Below are 25,305 nucleotides of genomic sequence, written 5' to 3'. Positions count from 1 at the left end.
AGGTCCACGTCTGGTGGTGTATTTTGGGGTGTCTGTGGCCTTATTATGATTATAGGCAGCCTCTCTGCTAATGGGTGGGGTTGTGTTCATGTCTTGCTAGTTGGTTGGCACAGGATGTCCAGCACTATAGCTTGCTGGTCGTTGAGTGAAGCTGGGTGCTGGTGTTGAGATGGAGATCTCTGGGAGATTTTCGCCATTTGATATTATGTGGAGCTGGGAGGTCTCTTGTGGACCAGTGTCCTGAAGTTGGTTCTCCCACCTCAGAGGCACAGCACTGACTCCTGGCTGCAGCACCAAGAGCATTTCATCCACACGGCTCAGAATAAAAGGGAGAAAAAGTAGAAAGAATTAGTAGAAGTAGAAAGAAAGAAAGAAAGAAAGAAAGAAAGGAGGGAGGGAGGGAGGGAGGAAGGAAGGAAGGAGGGAAGGAAGGAAGGAAAAAAGATAAAGTAAAATAAAATTAAATAAGATAAAATATAATAAAGTTATTAAAACAAAAAATAATTATTAAGAGAAAAAAGTTTTTAAAAAAACAAAAAAACAACAAAAAACGGACAGATAGAACCCTAGGACAAATGGTGGAAGCAAAGTTATACAGACAAAATCTCACACAGAAGCATACACATACACACTCACAAAAAGAGGAAAAGGGGAAAAAATCATATATCTTGCTCCCAAAGTCCACCTCCTCAATTTGGGATGACTCGTTGTCTATTCAGGTATTCCACAGCTGCAGGGTACATCAAGTTGATTGTGGAGCTTTAATCCGCTGCTTCTGAGGCTGCTGGGAGAGATTTCCCTTTCTCTTCTTGGTTCTCACAGCTCACAGGGGCTCAGCTTTGAATTTGGCCCCGCCTCTGCCTGTAGGTCGCCGGAGGGCGCCTGTTCTTCGCTCAGACGGGACAGGGTTAAAGGAGCCGCTGATTAGGGGCCTCTGGATCACTCAGGCCGGGGGTGGGGGGCGGGGCACGGAGTGCGGGGCGGGCCTGCGGCGGCAGAGGCCGGTGTGACGTTGCACCAGCCTGAGGCGCGCCATGCGTTCTTCCGGGGGAGTTGTCCGTGGATCCCGGGACCCTGGCAGTGGCGGGCTGCACAGGCTCCCCGGAAGGGAGGTGTGGAGAGTGACCTGTGCTCGCACACAGGCCCCTTGGTGGCGGCAGCAGCAGCCTTAGCGTCTCATGCCCGTCTCTGGGGTCCGCGCTGATGGCCGCGGCTCGCGCCCGTCTCTGGAGCTCCTTTAAGCAGCGCTGTTAATCGCCTCCTCGCGCACCAGGAAACAAAGAGGGAAGAAAAGTCTCCTGCCTCTTCGGCAGGTCCAGACTTTTCCCCGGACTCCCTCCCGTCTAGCCGTGGTGCACCAACCCCCTGCAGGCTGTGTTCACGCCGCCAACCCCAGTCCTCTCCCGGCGCTCCGACCGAAGCCCGAGCCTCAACTCCAGGCCTCGCCCGCCCCAGCAGGTGAGCAGACAAGCCTCTCGGCCTGGTGAGTGCCGGTCGGCCCTGATTGTGCGGGAATCTCTCCGCTTTTCCCTCCGCACCCCTGTTGCTGTGCTGTCCTCCGCAGCTCTGAAGCTTTCCCCCTCCGCCACCCGCAGTCTCCGCCCGCGAAGGGGCTTCTAGCGTGTGGAGACCTTTCCTTCTTCACAGCTCGTTCCCATTGGTGCGGGTCCCGTCCCTATTCTTTTGTCTCTGTTTTTTTCTTTTGCCCTACCCAGGTACGTGGGGGATTTCTTGCCTTTTGGGAGGTCTGAGGTGTTCTGCCAGCGTTCAGTAGGTGTTCTGTAGGAGTTGTTCCACGTGTAGATGTATTTCTGGTGTATCTGTGGGGAGGAAGGTGATCTCCGCGTCTTACTCTTCCGCCATCTTCCCGGAAGCCCTCTTCATGTTCATTTTTAAAGCTTTTATTATACAGGATTTTGAGCACACACAAATGTTGACAGAATAGCTTAATGAATTCCCATGCGCCCATCATCCCAGCACAACCATCAGCCTCTGGGTCTTCTACCTCATTCAGAGCTCTACCTTCTCACTCTCATCGTTTTTTAAAGAAAACCGCTTAGACGTATCATTTTATCTTTTATATTTCAGTATGAATTTCTAGGACTCGACTAAAAGTCCACAAATACAATTACTATACTTCAAAAATTAATAATTTCTTAATGTCTTCAAATATCCAGTTGATATTCAAATTTCCAATTGTTTCATAATTATCAGGGTGTTTTTTTAAAAACATTAGAAACACCAGGATCCAAATGAAGTCCAGATACTGAGATTTGTAGATACATTTTTTAATCTAACATATGTTCTTTAATTTATGAATGCTCTCTCTTACCCTCCTCCCTCTCTGCCTCCCCCATAGAGATGACTTTGTTCTTCCTCCTCTCCTTCACCACCTCCCTCTAAGACATGACTTGTTCACGGCTGTATTCCTGGTGTCCACACCTTTGGGTAACCCCCTCCTCTTGACTGACTTCCTTCTAACAATTAGAATATGGCAAAGGCAATGGGATGTCACACCCATGACTATGTTATGTAAGACTCCTTTCTCTCTCCCTCCGTCTCCCTCTGCCCCTGCCACTCCTTCCCTGTTGCTGCCTTTGGAGAAGCAACCTGCATGAAGCAGCTCAGGCGGCAAGCGACTGTGGGCAGTCTCTAGGAGCTGAGGGTAGATTCCAGCAAGAAACTAAAACCCTCACTCTGGCACCTACAAGGAAATGAAACCTGCTAACAATCTGAAGGAGCTTGGAAGCAGGTCTCTTAGTTGAGCCTCTGGTGAGAGCACAGCCACAGCTGACACCTGGATTGCAGCTGCATGAGACCCTTCAGCAGGAAACTCAGCTAAGCTGTGTGCAGACTTCTGACCTATAGAAGCTATAGATCGTAAATGTGTCTTTAAAGATGCTAACTTTGTGGTAGTTAAGTGGCATAGAAAATGAATACAGAGGGTGTTTGCTAAGCCTATGCATAATACAGAAGGCTAGTTAAGAACTGGTCAGACACTCTGCTTTTAGCTGAATGAGTCTTCCAGCCATTGACCAGGTGGTTGAACATCACCACCACTGCCATGGCCTTTGAGGTGGTTCGTGACCCACATTGGCTCTGATTGAGCTGGCCAGGTCCTCCTTCTAGCCAGGCCGACTGTACTATACTCCAACAACTTTGCCTCCCCGCCCTACCCCACCACCTCCATCCTTCCCCCATGATCGCTTCTCAGCCTGCTTACGGTGACCTTAGGGTGAGCTTCTGGAGGCTAAGCGCCCTCATGAGAGCTCTCCAAGGGTTTACGCCTTCTCAGTATGCCTGGTGCTCGCTGCTAATGTGGACAGCACTGAGCGTATGGTCTTTGGGTGTCTGCCCTGCACTTTCTTCACCCTGTGAATATCTCTGCCTTTGATATAATTTACCTTCTCTCTACACAGCTTCCCCAGTCTGATTTCTGGATGACTGTGAATTGCTCCCAACAAAAAGCTTTTGAGTGGGACATAAACATGCAGCCCTGAGCTGACCCTGTGTGCTCACGGTGCACGCAGGCCACCCTGGGAAGCTCCCTCGCCTTCCACCTGCAGGGGCAGCTCTCCTCTTTGTCTCCACGGCCCAGCCCAGGGCTTCACAAACCCTCTGTTCTTAGTGCTCTCTCTGCCACCTCCCAGATTCCATTCAGCCTGGTGTTTAAAAAAAGCATTGTCAGAATATGCCATTCAATCTGGTTTCATTTTTTCCTGTAAAATGAGGAAGTCAGGACTACCAGTAAGACCGCAGATGAATAGTGAAAGAATCCCTCCCAGCGGTTCAGGGATATATATTTTTCCCGCAGTGGAGCGAGACGGATTCCCATCACAGCTCAGGGACTTGTTCCATGAAGCCTCTCATCTGTCACGCTCCTGGGGGAAGGGGAAGGTGGAGAGGTGTCATTATGGATGTAACTGGGCTCAGAAGGGACTGGTCAAGGTTGACGCTGCAGTTCTGATGGAGCGGTTGATGGAAATTTTCCTGGGGGCCGCTGCTGGCTGGTGGAGTGGGCAGCTCCAGACGGCCCCCACTGCCCTGTTCTGGGGCTGACTCCTGAATCCTTTCCAGTCAGCCTGCCTTGAAGCTAAAATAAGTCCCTCCAAGGTAGCTACCCAGGGAAAATACCCTTGACCTGTTCCAAACTAGATAGGAAATCAAAACAACATTCTTTCAGTTTTGCAATAAGCCTGAACCAGATCCCCTTAATTGTCTCTGCTTTCCTATCCTGAAGCCAGCCTGTCTCCCTGGGAACTCTGTGCAGAGTGGAGTCAGGTGGTCTGTATCTGTAGCTAGTTCCTTATACCCAAAGGGAGAAATGCTTGTGATCTGGGGGGCCAGCATCAGGTGTGCCAGTCTTGTGTGAATGCTGACTTAGCCTTAAGACTAAGGAAGACAGAAATAGGTCCATTTCATAAGATGGAGAAGCCAGACCTCGATTTCCTCTCCTTATGCCCCTTTCTTAACCCTAGAAAACAACTTGCACAGAGCTTTTTTGCTGCTAACAGCTGTTCTTCCCTCCCTTCGCTCCTGCTTTTTCAAAGGCTGACCCCGAGTGCAGTGCCTGCGGCCGCTGCTGCCAAAAGGGATCAGGGAAGGTCCTGTTGTGCCGATGGCTGTCACCCAGCCACTCCTCCTAGGTTTTCAGTTTGCTTGGGAAAAGACTCCCTCTGCCTTTTGAATTCTTATCGCCAGTCTTGTTCCTAAAAGGATTTGAGATGTCTGACAAAAATACAAATAGTACAGCAAAGTAGAAGGTAAGGGAGGAGCATCAGGTGGGAGAAATAAAGGCAGGAAAAATAAAGCAGCCACGCAAGTCTCTTATACCAGAGGCTGATTGATGTGCACTTGCTAATTTGATTCTGGGTTTTCTGGAAGAAGGAAACATAATCAACGATTCCCTCCTCAGTGTCTATGAGATAAAAGCAAACTACTTGTTTGGGGGAAAGTTCTGAAGTACCAGACACATCTCTGGTGGGATGTTTGTTCTTTCAAAGAGGTGAACAATGCCCTCAATAATGCTGAGTGTCATGGAGCAATTATTGAAAATGTTTAACTTTAAGGCTGTCTGAAGATCACCAGTGTTTGAATTCTGTGACTGTCTTAAGAATTGATGTCTTATGGAATCAAGTTTAAAATAATGATTTTCTTTCCTCCTCTCTCTCCTTTTCTTCTTTCTCTTCCTCCCCCACACCTCTTTATTCTTCTTGAAAGACTAGACATTTCCTACTTTCTGGGATCAAGGAACCTGGGCTCTGATGCTGACTCTAAGTGGTTATCTGTATCACTGTGCCACGTGTCATGATCTGGTGTGTTTCTGCCATTGTGTGCTCCTGCACAAGAGTGAATGCAAGTGTCTAGTCCAGCTTCTTTACCAAGTTATTGTTAAATTACATGCAGTGAGTTGGGGGTAGAATTTTTCCAGAGCTTGAGCATGTATCAGAATCTCCTAAAAGGCTTGTTAGATCACAGATTGCTGGGCCCCATCTCCAGAGTTTGACTCAGGAGGTCTGGGTGGGTCTGAGAATTTGCGTTTCTACCAGGTTTCTAACAGGTGGTGCTGTTGCTGTTTGTCTAGGGATCATGCTTTGAGAACCACTATTGTAGAATAACTTCCTTGCCCCTAAACCATCCTAGGTTGGACAGTCAGTTCATGTACATCTGGGAGTTCCCATCTCATTTTTTCATCTTCAAAATGAAAAAGTTAAAACTAGCCCAAAATAGCCTCTGTCTTTTGGCTTTGTTCTTGACCCAAACTAGGACCTCGGCTGGGCAAGGTTAAGAGTAGCTCCTGCTGAAGTCACAGAGAAGCAAATGTAGACTTCATGCGCATGCATGCTCTCTACAGACTAGTACTGGGCTTTTCCACAGTTCTCATTTGGGCAAAACACCGTGTGGTGCCGCTCAGATCCTGAGAATGTTCTGAAAATGAGATAAACATTATCCACATGTGTGGAAAATATGTCAATACAGGTGGCAGTCTAAAAGATTTAACTTGCTGAGTTAAGATCCAGGCTCTTGGGCTTCCCTGGTGGCGCAGTGGTTGAGAGTCCGCCTGCCGATGCAGGGGACACGGGTTCGTGCCCCAGTCTGGGAAGATCCCACATGCCGCAGAGCGGCTGGGCCCGTGAGCCATGGCCGCTGAGCCTGCGTGTCCGGAACCTGTGCTCCCCAACGGGAGAGGCCACAATAGTGAGAGGCCCGCATACCGCAAAAAAAAAAAAAAAAAAAAAAAACTGCAATGAGGCACCACCTCATACTGGTCAGAATGGCCATCATTAAAAAGTCTACAAATAATAAATGTTGGAGAAGGTGCAGAGAAAAGGGAACCCTCCTACACTGTTGGTGGGAATTGGTGCAGCCTCTGTGTAAATCATCATGGAGGTCCCTTAAAAAACTAAAAATAGAGCTACCATATGATCCAGCAATCCCACTCCCGGGCATATATCTGGAGAAAACCATAATTCAAAAAGATACATGCACCCCAATGTTCATTGCAGCACTATTTACAATAGCCAAGACATGGAAGCAACCTAAATGTCCATTGACAGATGAATGGATAAAGATGTGGTATATATACAATGGAATACTACTCAGCCATAAAAAAGAATGAAATAATGCCATTTGCAGCAACATGGATGCAACTAGAGTTTATCATACTAAGTGAAGTTTAGTCAAAAAGAGAAAGATAAATACCATATATCACTTATATATGGAATCTAAAATATGACACAAATGAACTTATTTATGAAACAGAAAACAGACTCACAGACATAGAAAACAAACTTATGGTTACCAAAGGGGAAAGGGGGTGGGAGGGATAAATTAGGAGTCTGGGATAAACAGATACAAACTGCTGTATATAAAATAACAGGGTTCTACAGGGTATAGCACAGTGAACTATATTCAATATCCTGCAATAAACCATCATGACAAATGTGAAAAAGAATATATAACTGAATCACTTTGCTGTATACCCGAAACTAATACAATGTTGTAAATCAACTATACTTCAATTAAAAGAAAAGTTTGTTGTTTTGAGGCACTAAGTTTGGGGATAATTTGTTACATAGTAATAGAGAATACACAACAAGACAAACATTTACACCACTGCTGCAGAGACTCTGATCCTGTCACGTTCCTTCTGAGACACTTTCAGTGACTCTTCATTACCTCAGATTAGGTGCTCACTCTTCAGTTAGGTGCCCAAGACCCTCCTACGTCATCTCCCATAACTTCCCTAAACAGTCTCAATTGGACTATTTGCTTTGCTCTGAACACTCTTCACACTTTCACGCCTTTGCCCACCAGCCTGAAAATATTCCCTAGATCTCATTTCCATCTTTAAACTATCCTTGCATCCTCAAATAGAGAATGTAATAGAACAAAACTAAGTTGGTTTTTTGAAAACAAAATTGAAAAACCTTTAATCTAACTAAGAAAAAAAGAAGACTCAATCCATAGTGAAAGAGGAGACATTACAATGGATGCCTCAGAAATAAAGAGTACAAGGGACTATTATGAACAGTTATATGCTAACAAATTGGCTAACTTAGAAGAAATGGATAAATTCCTAGAAACATAAACTGAATCGAGAAGAAATAGAAAGCCTGAACACACCAACAAAGAAGGAGATTGTAGAAATCAAAAAACTCTCAAAAAACCCAGGACCAGATAGCTTCATGGCTGAATTCTACCAATCATTCAAAGAATTAATACCAATCCCTCTTAAACTCTTAAACAAGGGATAGTTTAAGAGTTAGTTTAAGAGATAGTTTAAGAGAGTTTAAGAGATAGTTTAAGACTCTTAAACTCTTAAACAAGGGATAGTAGAAGGAATACTTCCAAACTCATTTTATGAGGCAAACATCACTCTGATACCAAAGCCAGACAGACACCACAAGAACTACAGACCAATATCTTATGAACATAGATGCAAAAAGCCTCAGTAAAATACTAGCAAACTAAATTCAACACCACATCAAAAAGATTATACACCATGACAAAGTGGGATTTATTCCTGGGATGTAAGTTTGGTTTAATGTATGCAAATTAAACAATATGATACACTATATAAACAGACTGAAAGAAAACCACATGGTCATCTCAATAGATTAAGAAACATTTAACAAAGTTCATGATAAAAACTGTCAACAAAATAGATACAGAAGGAAATTTCCTCAACACAAAAAAAGACCATTTATGAACAGCTAAATGCATAATCAATGGGGAAAACTGAAAGCTTTTCTTGTAAGGTCCAGGATAAAGCAGGGATGCCCACTCTTGCCACTTCTAAGCAACATCAGACTGGAAGTACTAGCAAGAGGAATCAGACTAGAAAAATAAAGTGCATCTAAATCAGGCAGTGAAATTACCTGTCAGCAGGTGACATGATCCTTTATATAGAAAACCCTAAGGATCCCATTAAACTGTTAGGATAAATGAATTCAGGAAAATTACAGGATATAAAAAAGTACAGAAATCAGTTGTGTTTCTTTACACCAACAATGATCTATCCCAGAAGGGGAAAAAAAATCCCATTTACAATTGCATCAAAAAGAATACTTAGGAATAAAGTTAACTGAGGGGAATAATCTGTACACTGAAAATTAGAAAACATTGAAAGAAATCGAAGGTACAAATAAATGAAAATATATCCCAGGTTTAAGGATTGGAAGAATATTGTTAAAATGTCCATACTACCCATGTCCATACACATTCAATGCAATCCCTATCAAAATTCCAATAGCATTTGTCAAAGAAGTAGGAAAAAACAATTCTAAAATTTGTATGGAACCACAAAGACCCCAAATAGCCAAAAGCAATCTTGAGAAAGTTAGATTAGCATCATACTTCCTGATTTCAAATTATATTACAAAGATATAGTAATCAAAACAGTATGGGGGCTTCCCTGGTGGCGCAGTGGTTGAGAGTCCGCCTGCTGATGCAGGGGACACGGGTTCGTGCCCTGGTCCGGGAAGATCCCACATGCCGCAGAGCGGCTGGGCCCGTGAGCCATGGCCGCTGAGCCTGCGCGTCCGGAGCCTGTGCTCCGCAACGGGAGAGGCCACAACTGTGAGAGGCCCGCATACCCCCCCCCCCAAAAAAAAACCCAATATGGTACTGCCTCTTGAAATGAATTTAACAGTACTGACCTATTATCAGCATTCAGACCATTTGATGAGATGGAACAGTCTAACAATTTCATCTTCTGGACAGTGAAACTTAAAGAAGTTTCAAAGATGGGACTGTAGGGGAACAAAGTTTGCCACTCCAAAATATCTTTGACATGTGGATTATTTTGAGCTTAAAAAAATAATAATCAAGCCCCCAGAAGACTCAGAAACTTTGACTTTCCCCGTAAGTGCCTAAAGAATTTAGATAGCTCTATTCCTATAATAGAGCCTCTATCACCAGAGATATCTGCAATAAATACGGGCTAGGTGTGGTGGGGAAACTCATAGCTAAGGGTCCACTCTGTCCTATTGTTTCGGCATGGCCCAGCAAATGTTTACCAAACACTTGCTTTTCCATCTCCAGGTGAATTGCCTTCCTCCACTTTGAAGTCCCAAATCACTACCCCCAACATCCTCTTTTGTCTTTAGCTGAAGAGGATATTTAAAAGGTGAGGTTTTAGGCCATTTTGGTGAGTTACTCAGTTTTTCTGGGTTTCTCCCATGTATACATGTTAGTAAAAGTTTGATTTTCTCTGTTAATCTGTCTCATGTCAATTCTTAGACCAGCCAGGAGAACCTAGAAGGGTAGAGGAAAATTTCTTCCTCCCCAACAATGGTAGATCATTGCGGTTCAAGTCATTGTGTCTTTCTAGTGTATTACATCTTTTATAGGATCATACACAACATTTGTAATCTTATTCCTAAGTATTTTATCATTTCTGTTGATATTTCCCCCTCTTTATATCTTTCTACATAGTCTCATTTGCATTGATGAAAGGTACTGATCTAAATAAATACATACCCATCACTGTACCAAAACCAAAACACAGTATGGGACTGCATAAAATCAGATACGTAGATCAATGGAACAGAATTGAGAGTCCAGAAATAAACCCAAACATATACAAAGGATTTTTGACAAGGGCACCAAGAATACACAATGGTGAAAGGATAATGTCTTCAATAAATGGTACTGGGAAAACTGGATATTTACATGCAAGAGAATGAAATCAGACTCATCTTGCATCATAAACGGATCAACTTAAAATGGATTAAAGACCTGAAACCGTAAAACTCCTAGAAGAAAACATAGGGAAAAAGCTTCTTGACATTGCCTTGGTGATGATTTGTTGAATATGACATCAAAGGCTCAGGCAACAAAAGCAAATATAAACAAGTGAGACTGCATCAAACTAAAAAGCATCTGCACAGCAAACAATCAACACAATGAAAACGCAACCTATGTATTGGGAGAAAATATTTGCAAACCATGTATCTAATAAGGAGTTAATATACCAAAAAATACAAGGAACTCATACAACAACAGCAAAAAAACCTAAACAACCCAATTTAAAAAACTGTCAAAGGACCTGTTGGGCTGCACCCATGGGCCTGCAAGCCTTGTAGTTGCCCAGGCTTGAGACCGAAGAAAGAACCCAGAGACAGCGACAGAGGCATCAACGATTTATTGGACAGGGAATGTTACACGTCCGAGGCAAAAGGTCCTGGAGTGACACCTCACCCCAGTGGGTTCACACGGCGTAGGCACTGGGACCATCACTCTTGGGATATTTAGTTATAGTTCGTAGGGCTCGAGTTAGCCTCCTGGTCCTCGTGTTGAGAGAGCGGTTTCCCATCTCAGCTGTTGTTTAAGTATAGCCTGTTCATCCTTCCAATTAGCCGGGCAGCAGCGGGGTTGTAGGGCAGGTGGAAATGCCAGCGTATGTCATTTTTATCGGCCCACTCCTGAACTTCATGGCCGGTAAAGTGGATCCCTGGGTTACTGTCCAATGTCCATGGGGGTCCTGTACATCACGCACAGCTGTTCTAGACCCCGAATGGTGATTTGGGGCGCTGCTCGAGGCCTCGGGTAGGCCTCTTGTAAGGTCTCCCATCTGCTGTAACGCTGTGTAGATGCACATGGCTGCTGGTCCATCCCACTATATGGTCGCTCTGCCCGCTTCCGTAGCTGGGATCAGGAGCCCAAGGACACTCTCACTAGTTTGCCGTTGCCACGGGCCCCAGGCAAACCCTTCCAGGTAACTGGCCACGTCCAAGTCACAAGTCTGTCCCTGAGTTAATACCCCTAAAACCTGTGTCTGTAACTGTTTAGGGGTGGAGGGTCAGACAACACCCAAGTATCTGATAGATAATCCAGGTCCTTGCATTTTTTTCTGTATTCACCAGGGATCCCTGTGCAGTCAGAGGAACCACAAGCACAGGGCTGTTACTTTTAAACTGGTAAGAGATTCCAAAGTTAATAGGATATCATCAATCTAATGGAAGAGAAAGACATCTCCCATGGCAGTCGGCTGCCACGGGGCCCCTCAGGCTAGTGGACGGCCACCTCGGGATCACCCCTGCAATTTTCCATTCCCCATCCTTATTTCCTGACATCTTGGCGCTCACAGGAGTTTTCTCAGCCTCCTGGCTGGCTCTTCAACTGTTGGGCTGCACCCGAGGGCCTGCAAGCCTTGTAACTGCCCAGTCTGGAGACTGAAGAAAGAGCCCGGAGACAGGAACAGAGACATTAACGGTTTATTGGACAGGGGATCTTACTGGTCCACAGCAAAAGGTCCTGGAGTGACACCCCACTGTGAACGGCAGCTGACAAGCAGACCATGGCAGCCATCTTTGCTACTTGGTGGGGAAAGAGGCTACCATTTATAGGGGGAATTGACATCAGGTTGGCTCATCAGTTACCAGGGAAACCAGCAGCTGGGGCCCATCCCTCACAGCCCCTCAGGTTAACGACCATCACAAGGTCAGATGTTTCTCTTTAATAAACTAGCAGGTGGAGCCGTTCTGGCCTAAGGATTAGAACTATCACTAGCTCGGGCAGGGGGCAAGTGCGTTTATGTAGGTAGGGTATGGGTGAAGCAAGGACTGGTCCAGCAGGGGATGTACAAAGAGCAAGAGAACAGCCATCTTGAGTGGCCTGACCATACAGGATCTTAATAGACATTTTTCCGAAGAAGACTTACAAATGGCCAACAGGTATATGAAAAATGCTCAACATCACTAATCATCAGGGAAATGCAAATCAAAACCACAACGAAATATCACCTCACACCTGTAAGGATGGCTGTTATCAAAAAGACAAGTGTTGGTGAGGATGTGAAGAAAATGGAGTCCTTGTACACTGTTGATAGGAATATAAATTGGTACAGTCATTATGGCAAACAGTATGGAGGTTCCTCAAAAAAATTAAAAATAGAACTGCCAGATGATCCAGCAATCCCTCTTCTGAGTATATACCAAAAGGAACTGAAATCAGTACCTTAAAAAGATATGTGCACTCCCATGTTCATTGCAGCATTATTCATAGTAGCCAAGACATGGAAACAACTTAGTGTCTATCAACAGATGAGTGGGTAAAGAAATGTATACACATCCATTTGCTACATCATGGGTGAAACTTGAGGACATTATGCTGATTTAAGTAAGCCAGAGACAGAAAGAAAAATACTGCATGATCTCACATATATGGAATCTTAAAAAGTTGAATACGTAGAAGCAGAGAGTAGAACCATCGTTACCAGGGGTGGGAAGGTAGGGGAAATGGGAGATGTTGGTTAAAGGGTACGAAGTTGCAGTTATGTAAGATGAATAAGTCTAGAGATTTAATGTACAACATGATGACCACAGTTAATAATACTGTATTGTATACTAGAAATTTGCTAAGAGAGTAGATTTCAGGTGCTTTCACCATATACAGTACCAAAAAAATGGTAACTTTGTGAAGAGATGAATATGTTAATTAGCTTGACTATAGTAATAATTTCACTATGTACATGCATATCAAAACATCATGTTGTACATCTTAAATATATCCTATTTTTTTAAAGTAAATAAAAGTAACATTTTTACTTTTCTCTTTGCGTTTCTCATTCTTTTCCTTACCCGCTTTTAATCATCAGCCCCCCTCAAGGGTAACCGCTATCCTTACTTCTATTAACATGGATCAGTTTTGCCTGTTTTTAAATTTCCTGCAAATGGAAGCGTACAGTGCTACTGTTTTGGTCTGGCTTCTTTTGCTTATTATTACATCTGTGAGATTCATCCGACTTGTTGTAATATCTATCAGTAGTCTTGTTCATTCTCATTGTGATAGTATTCCGTTGTTTAAATATACCACAATTTATGCATTCACTCTATTGTTGATGGATATCTAGGTTGTTTCCAGTTTGGAGCTGTTACAAATAGGATTGCTGTGAATATCTTCTACATTCTTTTGGTGAATGTATGTACACATACCTAGGGACTGAATTGATGGGTCATAGAGTAGGTGTGTGTTCAGTTTTGATATATATATAATGCCAAATGGTTTTTCAGATGTTGTCTTCTTAGTCATCTACTCACATTCCTCACCCTCTTGTCTTTCTACCATCGAAGAACCTACTTTGCACATAATGGATACTTAACAAAGCATCATTATATAATATTATATATTACATATATGTGTATATCTATATCTACATCTCTCCATGCTGTATATAACAGAGTTAAATGTAATAATAACCCTAGTAAGCCAACAGTCATACATGCTATGCTATGCTGGGATCACAAAGGGTGTGAGGTCAGCTGGGGGTGGCTGGGGAGCACCCATTCCCATTTGAAATTTGGGTCAACAAAGGATTCATCCATCAGTGTATTGCAGTTGCCCTTTGTCTGAATTCTAGAAGTTGGTACAACTTCTTTCTTGTGGTAGTTGACAAACTGGAATCAAGCCTTTGTAAGGAAGGGGAGTTAATGAAGAAAAAGTTTATCTTTCTTCCGCAGTGCTGGAATGGGGAAGAATGGGCCATGTTAGGATACTTGGAGAAGAGGAACGAGATCTTTGGTGTGGGAACAGTCCAGTAAAAGTTGCCAGGCCAAGACTCTTAGAGGTCTTATTGACGTTCTTAGAATCATTTTCGTTTCAACAAGCTACCTTTTCCTGAATGTTTTTTCTGATTCAACCTTTAGAAAGGACTTGGTTTGCATAGTGATATTAGTACGGCTCTTCTGTGAACTGTCTCCCAAAACTGGGAACAACTTTCAGAATTTCTATAAATGGAAACATTACGGTGTTGGGTGATTTTTTTTTTTTTTAATCACGGGAAAGTTCTAAGATGTGTATTGTGATTTGCTTCAATATTGATTGGTCTCATGTGCAAATTTAATGTCACTAAGAAACATATAATTTCCCACAGATGTTAAATTTCTTTATTAAGCTATTAGTATCCAGGAACCCTGTGTGCTCGTGAAAAGGGCCAGCGTCTGTGACTTTGGCTAACCACCTACCCGTTCTCAGTTTCTAATGTAAAAAAAAAAGTCAGTGATTGCAATCCAGGATCCCTTACAATGAAATTGTGTGTGTGGTGGGGATTTATCCATCTATCTTTTATCATAAGCAATATGGGTGATTCACACTGAATGGCAAAATTACAGGTCTTTAAGTCAAGTACTTGAAGTCAAGTAAAAAACTACAGATTCCAAGTAGATCTGCACATATGTATCAGAAAATGCTACAGAATTCATAAAGTTGAAGCACGAACAGTCATTAATAATTTAAAGGAAAGAATGATGACTATTAAAAACCCTGACTTGGGACTTCCCTGACGGTGCAGTGGTTAAGATTCCACGCTCCCAATGCAGGGGGCATGGGTTCGATCCCTGGTTGGGGAACTGAGATCCCGCATGGTATGGACGAAAAAACAAAAAAACCCTGACCAACTTAGGATAACACTGATGATTGACAGTACACTGATAATAAATTGTCCTTTTCAAAAGCTGTGGGAACCTTGAGTCTATGCGTGCATGTTCAGGAGTTGCTCCGTGTGGCCCAGGACTGCGTAGATGCCAGATGGCATAGCAGACCCAGGACTGCAAGTCCCTGGTGAACCCAGGGAATGTGCTAATGTAAGCTTATGAATGTGAAATTTCAGTAATCCTTAATAACCTCCTTAAGAGGTTACTAGTAAGAACCCCTTAGTCATATGAAAAAGAAAAGTCTTTGTAATTGTTCATCATTTGCCCTGAAAAGAACCAAGAAAGAACTCATGCTAGTTCTTAGCCCAACAGGGGACCCCACAAAACCCAACAGTGGGACGTAGACCTTCTGAGAACCAGGGTCCTATACTAATACGGCAAATAGGAATGGAGGCCCCAGTCCTCTTCGCGCAGATGTTTAGATCTTCCTGCAGGACTTGGGTGATATGGGATGAGTTAAGAGGCACGCCCTAAAGGAGCACGGAGTGCAGTGCTAGCTAGGGCTCCGCAGACCCCAGTATCAGCAGCCCAGTGAGTTTGGTTGAGACTTCGGTATGAGGTGATCAGTTACCATGCACGTTACGGTGGAGTGAGCGGGGATGATAGAGGTAGCCTAGGTTGGGAGAGGCCAGGTCAGCGTGTTGTCTGATTATTTCTCATCTTCTCTAGGTGATTTTCAATCACCTCTCATAGCTCATATATACACTTAATGGTCAAATAATTTCCTTAAAAAGCAATCAGCAAGCCAGGAATTGATTTATAGCTGAAGTCAGTTTCTATGTTGTTTGGTTCCAAATATATATATTTCAAAGCTCTGTATGATATACAGAACCATACAGAGATCAGAAAACATACACAGATCAGATCTTGTCATTTGTGAATTTGGTGAGTTATACCATTTGAATCACCACTTGAAAGTGTGTTATCCTACAAGTCTTATGTATTTCTCAAAATAAAGGAGGTCTTCAGATACCCAGGTGTCCAACTGCTCTCCTTTTTAGCTACCTAATATATTTCGTATTAATCTCCAGTTTGCCTTTCTCAGCCCTCAACTGCTAAACGTTACTCTAACCAGATTCCCAGTTGATTATTTTTTAAACGAGTGTGCTTGTGAAGGTGGCTTAGAAAGATAGTTGCACATCCTGAGCTCCTGCAGGACATCAAAAGACAGAATTAGACATGAGTCTCCCCCTCTGTGCTCACCATGAAAATATTAAATAGGCTAGAAGCACGAGGAAGGCACAAGAGCACACACCTTTGTAGTTGGGTTTTTCCACTGGAACCTGCAGATCAGTCTACATTTTGTGGAATATTTTTTACAAATGTGTTTATTGACTGAGTTTTAGAAAGGTAGGTGTACCTGTGGTTATCCTATGTTAGCTACCAGTAGGCTTAGGATTTCCTGCCTAATGTGTTAACTAGGTGTCAGGAACCTGTCACGCTAGTAAGCAATGGAAGGCCACCGGGACCTGAGGAAACGCTTAGTGCATGGACAGATCTGTGACTGACTTGTCGGCATACCTAGTTTGGTCTTAGAACAAAAATAGACAATTTAGAAAGTCCGCTTGCTTTCTGTGGTTGGCATGTCTTTATTCTTTGCCCTGAAATGCTCAAGAATATTCTGTCAAACTGCAGATTTTAGCATCCCAGCCTGTTGTGACAGGATTAGAAGTTGTCACATACCTCACCGCTATTCTTTCTTCCCCTAGAAATGGAACTTTTACACAGAACCACTTCTTACACAGGCAGGGGGAAATGTGAACTTTGCTATAATTGCTACTCTGATGTCGTCTACCCTCCCAAGAGCTTGGGGTCTCCCAAAGCTTGATTGGAAGAAACCTGGTGAGGTGTGAGAGTCTATGGGGAATGAGAACGTTTGGAGTTGGAGGAAGAAGGCAGAGAATCGAGTTGCAGCTGTCTTGATGATAGAGTCAAGTCCTCAGAGAAGTGGAGAAAGCCTGTAGCTCAGAGAACCAGCACCGATGGACTGACACACCTTGAGGCAGAGAGGGTGCTGGGACTAAGAGCCCTTGGTCAAAGCCTTCACCTTAACTGTGCATGTCCACTTTTCACATACTCAATGGCAAGGGTGCCTTTGCAGTCTAGGGAAAAGATAGAGCATCAATTAAGCAATTAGCGTCACTGTCTCCTCCTCTAAAAGGACTTCTCTACCTGAAGGAAGATAGCTGGCTTTATGTTTTCTTGGAGCTCACCGCTCAGAGTTAGTTATAGTTGGAGAAAGGGAAATAAGAAGGGGGAGTGTCACCATTTCTATATTCACTCCGAAAGTCCTAATACTCTCTCTATTCCCACTTTATTTTTGTAAAGTGTGTTTCACGGAAGATCTTTATCTTCTTGCTTTTTGCAGCTGGAGCTTTCTGTTTGTTTCTAACCACACTTTAGTGGCAAAGAATCCAAGAATGATGATGAATTAATTAGTGTTATTGACTTCCTAAAGGGGTGAGCAGTTCATCTCACAGAGTCCAGTAATTTTCTAAAGCGAGAGGAAAGCGTTTGTGTACATAGAGATGTGCACATGTAATGAACTTTGAAATGTATAGAATGTAACACTCACTGGGACCATTCTTAAAAAATTAAACAGATTCTCATTTAGTTTCGTCACATATCCAAGTTAGCCTGGAAAACGACCAATGAAACAGGTCAGTCAAGCAAGCACCAGTCCCAGTTCCAGAGCCAGTGTGATGGTGGGCTTCTAATATGTATGAGACAAACACACAAACAACCCAACAGATTGAAGCTTTTCTTCTCCCTCCAGCCTCCGTACCCCAGGCAATGCCTCTTAACTCTTTAATTCAAGGCACTAACAATAACATCAACACATTTTGGTCTCACTTCCTCTCTCCCTTTTTCTGTTTATTCTCAAATTGATTTTCTGGGGAGTCAGGAAACAGCCAAAAGCAAAATATCATGGGTGGTTTTCAGAAAAGAAGAGCTCCTCGGACACCTATAAACAGAGTAGGAGTGCTTTGCGTATCTACATTAGTCATATGTACTTAGGAAATATGTGGCCAATCCCCCCACTCCCTCCCACTCCTTTCCCCCCCAAACCCAATTCCACTCCCCCAACCCCATCCCTGGACGTATCCACTGCTGGTCACCCTGAAGTGGAAATTACGAGCAGGGAGGGGAGAGCTCACCTGCACACATAACTAGTTTTGACCTTGTTTGCTTGTGGTGTCTGCGTTAGCGTGTGGGTGCCCGCACGTGCGGAATTCTTTATTCTCTTTGCATGTACCTCTAATTGATCTTGAAAAGAAGGGACAGTTAAAGAAGACGTTAGGGTGAAATGAAGCCATAACTGCAGCTGGAGACTTTTATTAAGTGTGGCAAAGTTCCCTGGGCTGCGCTGAAATTGTTTATTGATTTTGGTATGGCTGGGTGCTCAGGAGTAATCGCCCAGAATGCCGCTAGAGAGAGCGTCTTGTTAGCTCCCGCTCGCTCTCTCCTCAGCACAGCGCTCACTCTGGAGCTGGCCTCTTTAACCTGTAAATAAATACCCCTGGTTAACTCCTGAGGTGCCTCTGCCTGGGACCAGAGCTGCTTTGGACCTGAAGTTACACACCCTCAGCAGCATTCAAAGACCACAGTGGGGTTTAAGTTCTCCCCTTGGAAAAGGTGGTCTAGAGGGGGAGGGAAAACAGGGTTAGATTTGCTATTAAGGGCGTATACCATTTTCCATCGTTAGTGCGTATTTGGTTTGTTTTTTCTCATTTCCCTTTTAGTATTTAGGTGGGAAGTTTGAAGAAACAAAGTAAGTTGAGATTTTTCAGCGGTGTTTTCACTGTCCCATCCCTGTATCTTTCCTTGTGTGTTTGTCAGTTTCATGGGCTTTGCCCTTGCCAGGGCCTTCCTGGTTTTCCCATTGCTATTTCTAAACTTTCTCCAGAGTCTCAATAGGGCAGCGATGCCAAGGCTGTTCTCTGGCAAGCAGTCCTGTGTAGGGCAGCTGTATGGCAAGGACAGAGTGTGCACACGGTCATATGGTCCATGTCCTCAAGCTAGCGAGGAGGCAGGAAGAGAAGCCTGGTTCAGGATAATGCAAGGGAGGAATCAAATTGTGGGATGAGAGTCAGGATGTTGGGATAGCTGAAAAAGGGCAGGCTTAACCTAGAGTATCCCTTCTCCAAAATAGATAAGGCTAGCGTCTCTTTTTTTTTTTTTTTTTTTTTTTGCGGTACGCAGGCCTCTCACTGCTGTGGCCTCGCCCATTGCGGACACAGGCTCTGGACACGCAGGCTCAGCGGCCATGGCTCACGGGCCCAGCCGCTCTGCGGCATGTGGGATCTTCCCGGACCGGGGCACGAACCCGTGTCCCCTGCCTCGGCAGGCGGACTCTCAACTGCTGCACCACCAGGGAAGCCCGGTTAGCGTCTCTTGGGAGCTCCCAGGTTGACTTCGAGTAGAGTCATATTGAAGGTATTTTGCTTCAGAATTAGGGTTGGCAGTGATGGGGAATTGCCATCAGTTGCATTGATGGGTTTTATTCCACATCATCCAATGAAATACCCCCATGGTTATTCCTTCCTTACCTTTGAGATCCTTCTGCAAGTATCAGGCATCATTTTTTGCCAACTCCATGACCATGCTGCTCACAGCATTGGAAAAATGGCTCCAAAATAACAGAGCTACAGAGCACATGGGACCAGGGGTTTACACTGGAGTCCTTTGGAACTATTCAAAAATAGCATTCTATGAATTATTTCTTCTTAGTTATCCCTAAACAATCTCTCTCAAGAAGCTGATCTAATGTCATGTCCTCTGTGAATCCCTCTGTATTTGCCTTTTCCCCCTCACTTAGTAATTATTTTTTTTCAGACAGTAGCATATTTCCTCATTCCATTCTGACCACAATGAGTTTTATTTTTTCTTCTGAGTTATCAGGTATCGTATCTGTTCCTATTAGTTATCTGAGAGAATCAGAGATTCTTTGGAAAGCATTGTAGAAAGAAAATCTACAATTTTCTACCTCCACCATCCTGAGTATCATGACAGCTGTGCCCAGTGTCTGAGGGAATGACTCTACTCCCAGGGAAGGGAGTGAAGATGACAGACAAACGCATAGAAAACTTGAGCTATCCCTAAATTACTACTGCCTTTTCATCCTCTACGTAGCCTCCTGTAAGAGGGGGGTCATATTTGTTCCCGCATCCAGCTGGTCAGTATTGGTCAAGACTAAGGAGGAAGTTGGAGCTATTAAGATGAAATGGACCATAAGTTAACTCAATGACAAATGCCATTACACTGAAATCTCAGCGTAATCAAAAGATTTCTAAACCTAAGATGATATCTTCCTTAACCTCAAAAACCACTCAACTGAATGACATGTTAGTGAACCAGTGGGGTTTGAGTGGTCCTTGGGCCAAGTTTGACTTGTATAGGTACGATTTGTATAGATATTTGACATACAGATAGCGTTGTTAAGAGTGAACATAATACCTTCTCCTTTGGAAAGTAGCACGCATCTAGGGGAAATTTTTTGCATCAAGCAGACTTGTATTCAAATCCCAGTACTATCCTTAAATATGATATTGAACAAGTTATTTAACCCTTATGAGTTAAAGTTTTCTCACGTAAAACGGAGATGTGGCAATTAACTAAGATCCTGTAGACCTTTCTGCAACAGCCTAGATGGTAAATATTTAAGGCTTTGCAGGCCATGTGGTCTCTAAGGCCACTACTTAACTCTACTATTGCAGCAAAACAGCCATAGACAATATATAAATGAATGGATGTGACAGTGGTCCAATAAAACTTTATTTACAAAAACAGCCAGTGGTTGGATTTGGTCATATAGCACCTGACTGCTGCTATAGATGAAGTATTTGGCAGATGATCTGGTATTCATAAACATGAAATGCCTTCCCTTGCATTGATCATAGGATAGCTGGCTAATACTTAGCCTATATTCAGCAAACTGGTTTCGCCAGTATGAAAAACTAATTTTTAAAAGCCTTCTAAAAGCTTGTACTGGGTATCAATCCTAAATTGTAATCCATTCTATCTTTCTAGTTAATGTTTTCTTTTCTCCCTAAGCTCGAATGTCAGAGACCTCATTCTGACCCTCCCTTTGCCACAGTCTCCAGTTTGGCCCTGGGCTACCTCGGTCTTCCATTACTTCCACAGCCCACGCCTGTTAGAGAATTTAGAATTCCTGCTAGAATTCCCCAGTCTGTTGCCTCCATTGGAAAGAGTTATTTTTGACCTACCCTGACCCCGTCTTGAACAACAATAAAATGGGGATTGGGAGAAATGTGACACAAATCAATAGGTTATCCCAACAGACGTGATCTTTGAAGCTGTGTTTTCTCGGAAACTTGCAGCAGTAACAAAGATAAATAGTGATTCCCTCACATGGCCATCTGAGTAGTAGGTGTCTCAGCGGATCACGATGTGACCTCTAGTCTGGGTGAGCAGCAGATCTGAGCGGTACGAGGAACGGGGAGAAGAAAGGTTCTGGCCACAAGGAGGGAAAAGGAGGTGGCCAGAGGACAACTGGTACCTCCCCTCCGTTTGTAGTCACAGTTGTCGGGGCACGTGGGTCTCCTGCCTGCTTTTCAGTTTGCTCTGCTCACTCACTCACTCACCCACTTTCTCATTTATTCTCATTCCCTTATTTTACAGACATTCAGTAAACATTTCTTGAGCACCTGCTGTGTACAGAGCACTGGCATGGTGTCTCAGGCATTAGTAGTGGCTCTGGTGGTCCCTTGCCTGATTCTGAGCAAACTGAGGTTGAGAATTGATTGCTGTGGCTGATTCCAGGACCCTGGGGGGGAGGGGAGGGGAATGTGACGCAGTGCCTTCCTCTTCTACCTTCCTGGGTACCATAGCTGGCTGGAGAGTGATCAAGAGCAGACAGAATAGATGGAAGAAACTCTACTGCCTCTTGTATGGGTTATGTGCCCCTCTTTGAGCTCCCGTGGAACTAGTAGTGATGATAATAATAGCTAACAAAAATATCGATCAAGGGCTTCCCTGGTGGTACAGTGATTAAGAATCCGCCTGCCAATGCAGGGGACACGGGTTCGAGCCCTGGGCCAGGAAGATCCCACATGCGGCGGAGCAACCAAGCCCGTACTCTGCAACAAGAGAAGCCACCACAATGAGAAGCCCGCGTACCGCAACGAAGAGTAGCCCCCCCCCCCCCGCTCGCTGCAACTAGAGAAAGCCCGCACACAGCAACGAAGACCCAACGCAGCCAACAATAAATAAATAAATGTATAAAAATAAATATCGATCAATTATCATACATAAGGTGTATTCTAGCCGTATTACCTATATTTACCATCTAACTTTTACAACAACCCTATGAGGCGGGGGTGATTATCATTCCCATTTAAACAAGAGGAAAAGTCCAACAGAGTCGAATTCACTTGTCATCGCATGACTAGGCTGTGGCAGAGCTGGGAGGGGAGGCCAGGTCTTCACATTTACCTCACTGTGTTATAAGTGTCTGTTTACATTTCTGCTTTCCCAGCTTGACAGTGAATTTGTTGGTGGTATAAACATTCACTTAAAAAACAATTTATATTGTATGATATAGCACATGTATAGAAAATTGCACAAACATAAAGGGTAAAGTGCAATAAATTATTGTAAAACAAACTTCTGTGTATTCACTGCCCAGACATTGCCAGCATCCAGAAAATTCCCCCATCCCCCTCTCAATCCTTACACCTCCTCTCCTCCACAAGTAACAATTCCCTTGACCTGTAGCACCACGGTTACTTTTGTCTATGTCTGAACTAGAGCTACATGGGAGCATAATGTAAATTCTCTTTCATGTTTGGCCTCTTTCGCCCAGCTTGGTGGTGTTATACATCGCTGTAATTCGTTTATTTTCATTTTGATACAGTACTCCATTGTAGGAACTTGCCATAGTTTATTTATCTAGACTATTGTTGATGGACATTTGGGCAGTTTCTAGCTTTTGAATATTATGAAAAGTCTTGCTGTAAACTATAAACATTTGTGTCCACGTCTTTTGGTGTTCCTCTGCATGCATTGTCCTTGGATGTAGATATAAGAGTGGACTTTCTGCGTCGAAGTGTTCACTTTGTTTTTACAAGTTTCCATCCCCTGTTGGTTCTTGCCTCACTAGCACAGGGATGTCAGGTTTTTTAAATAGATGGTGGTAACTCATTCTGGCCTTAATTTGCATCTCCATAATTCATAATGAGGTCAACATTTTCGTGTTTACTGGCTCTATGGAATCCTCTTTTTGAATTGGCTGTTCAAGCCTCTTGCCCATTTTTCTTTTTTGTGTTTGCCATAAAAAAAGAGTTATATATTTAAATATACGTGCTATACTGGTTATATGTTTGGCAAATAATCTTCTCTCACCCTGTTGCTTGCTTTTCACTGTCTTGATGGACTGACATTCTTAATTTTAATGATGCTAAATATATCAATCTCTTTCTTTACACGTTATACTTTTTTCTTACGTACTATCCTGTTTACTGTTCTGTTTTCATTGTAGAGCTGTATAACGAGACTTTACTGTTCTGTTTTCGTTATAGAGCTGTAGTCTATTTGGAGTTGATTTTTGTGTATGATACAAGGTAGGGGTTGACTTTCTTTCTTTTTATTTTCCTTATTGATATTGAATTGACCCAGTACCATTTATTCAAAAGACCTTCCTTTTCCCACTGCTCTGCAGCATCACTTTTGTTGTAAATCAAGTGACCCTATAAGTATGGGTCTATTTCTGGACTCTATTTAGTTCCATTGGTCCATTTGCCTATCCTTGAGCCAATTGTATACAATCTTAATTACTGTGGCTTTATAATAAGTCTTATACTCAGTGGATGAACTCCTACCTAGATCTTACCTGAATTCTATATTTCTATCCCCGGTGCCTATCCCAGTGCTTGGCACATTATAGATACTCAAGAAATATTTGTTTAGTGAAAGGGCCTCTGGTGCTGGTTTCTGCAGAGCTGCCACTGTGGAAGGCTGTGGGAAGAGGATGGTTTCACTCCTCTTCCAGGATGGAGGCTGGATCTGGAGGGAACTTTGGACCCATGGGTGTTTTGTCGGGGTAGCAAGACCTCATTGTCTACATTAGGCATATTCACAAAGGCCATGGGGGTTAGTGGAGCTGGGAAGCTCCGACAGTGACCGGCATCAGGGGTGGGGCAGAAATGGCAGGGTGAGTTAGCTGGGTGCCCTTGGCAGTGACAATGTCATCCAGCTGTGCCCCTGGAGAGAGGCAGAGGCTTATCTGTGGGAACTGTAGAGAGCATTTGCAGGCTGAAGCTTTCATCAAATCTAAACCCAAAGCTTTCCTTGCCACCCACAGAGACTCCTTTGCCTGGAACTGGGCCTTGTCAAGCAAACTGCTGGGTTGCCTCCTTCTCTCTCCGTCTCCCAGTGCGATGGTGGAAGGGATCCATATTCCAGAGATGGCTTCCCGGATTCTGGTCTCTCCCTGTCCCTGTGGGCAGCTAAGCTTCCTCAAACACCACTTTCAAACTGTCACCCCTCTACCTCAAGACCAACAGCAGACTCTTGTCATTTACAACATACATTCCAAACTCCTCAGACTGGACCTTAAAACCCTCTATAATCTAACCCCTAAGTACCCAATCTTCCTCTTCTCTCCCAACTATTCTCTGGTTTACTTAATTATCTTATCTCCTATACAGGAAATGCTCATTCCTAGCCGAGTTGTTCCTTTTACACAAATGTCTTTATCTTCTCCTCTATCCTAGTCTATGAATTCTTTAAAGCCCAAGCCCAGTTTCATCTTTCCCTCAACTCAAGCCCTTTCTGACTATTTCAGCATCCTGTGCTCTCCCATCTCTGAAACTCTTCGTGTATCTTTATCCAGTATTGAAAAGTTGCTCCTTATGGTTTTCCCCATAGATTGCACAAAAGGAAAGCCCTATTATTCAAGATTCTCTTGGTGGCTGCATTAGTTTGCTAGGGCTACTGTATTAGGGCTCTCCAGGGAAACAAAACCAATAGGATGGATGGATAGATAGATAGATAGATAAGAGGATATTTATTATAAGAACTGGCTCAGCCTGTTATGGAGTTGAGAAGTCCCACAATCTGCCATTTGCAAGCTGGAGAACCAGGAAAACTGGGGGTATAACTCCCAGTCCTGGGTCAAAGTCCTGGAGTCCAAAGGTCCGAGAACTAGGAACTATGATTGTCTGAGGCCAGAAAATGATGGACATTCTTCTTTCAAGAAGAGAGAGAATTCACCTTCCTTTACTTTTGTGTTCCATGCAGGCCCCCAACAGATTGGATGATGCCACCTGCACTGGAGAGGGTGGATCTCTTTACTCTGTTTACTGAATTGAATATTAATCTCCTCCAGAAACACCCTCCCAGACACACC

At 43.6% G+C, this 25,305-nt stretch overlaps 1 protein-coding gene across 1 annotated transcript in view; it reads left to right on the top strand.

The window, feature by feature from the left end:
• The first annotated feature begins 1,025 nt into the window (after positions 1–1,025).
• ESRRB (estrogen related receptor beta) overlaps positions 1,026–25,305 on the top strand; it is a 243,819-nt gene continuing 219,539 nt past the window's right edge. The window contains exon 1 of the mRNA XM_079913204.1: positions 1,026–1,458. The gene's annotated coding sequence lies outside the window, so the exon portion shown is untranslated. The remainder of the gene's footprint in view (positions 1,459–25,305) is intronic.

Source organism: Stenella coeruleoalba, assembly GCF_951394435.1.
Source record: "Stenella coeruleoalba genome assembly, chromosome: 2".
In the NCBI taxonomy this organism is placed as follows: Eukaryota; Metazoa; Chordata; class Mammalia; order Artiodactyla; family Delphinidae; genus Stenella; species Stenella coeruleoalba.
Note: the sequence above shows the minus strand (reverse complement) of the source record. Positions and strands in the feature narration are given on the sequence as shown.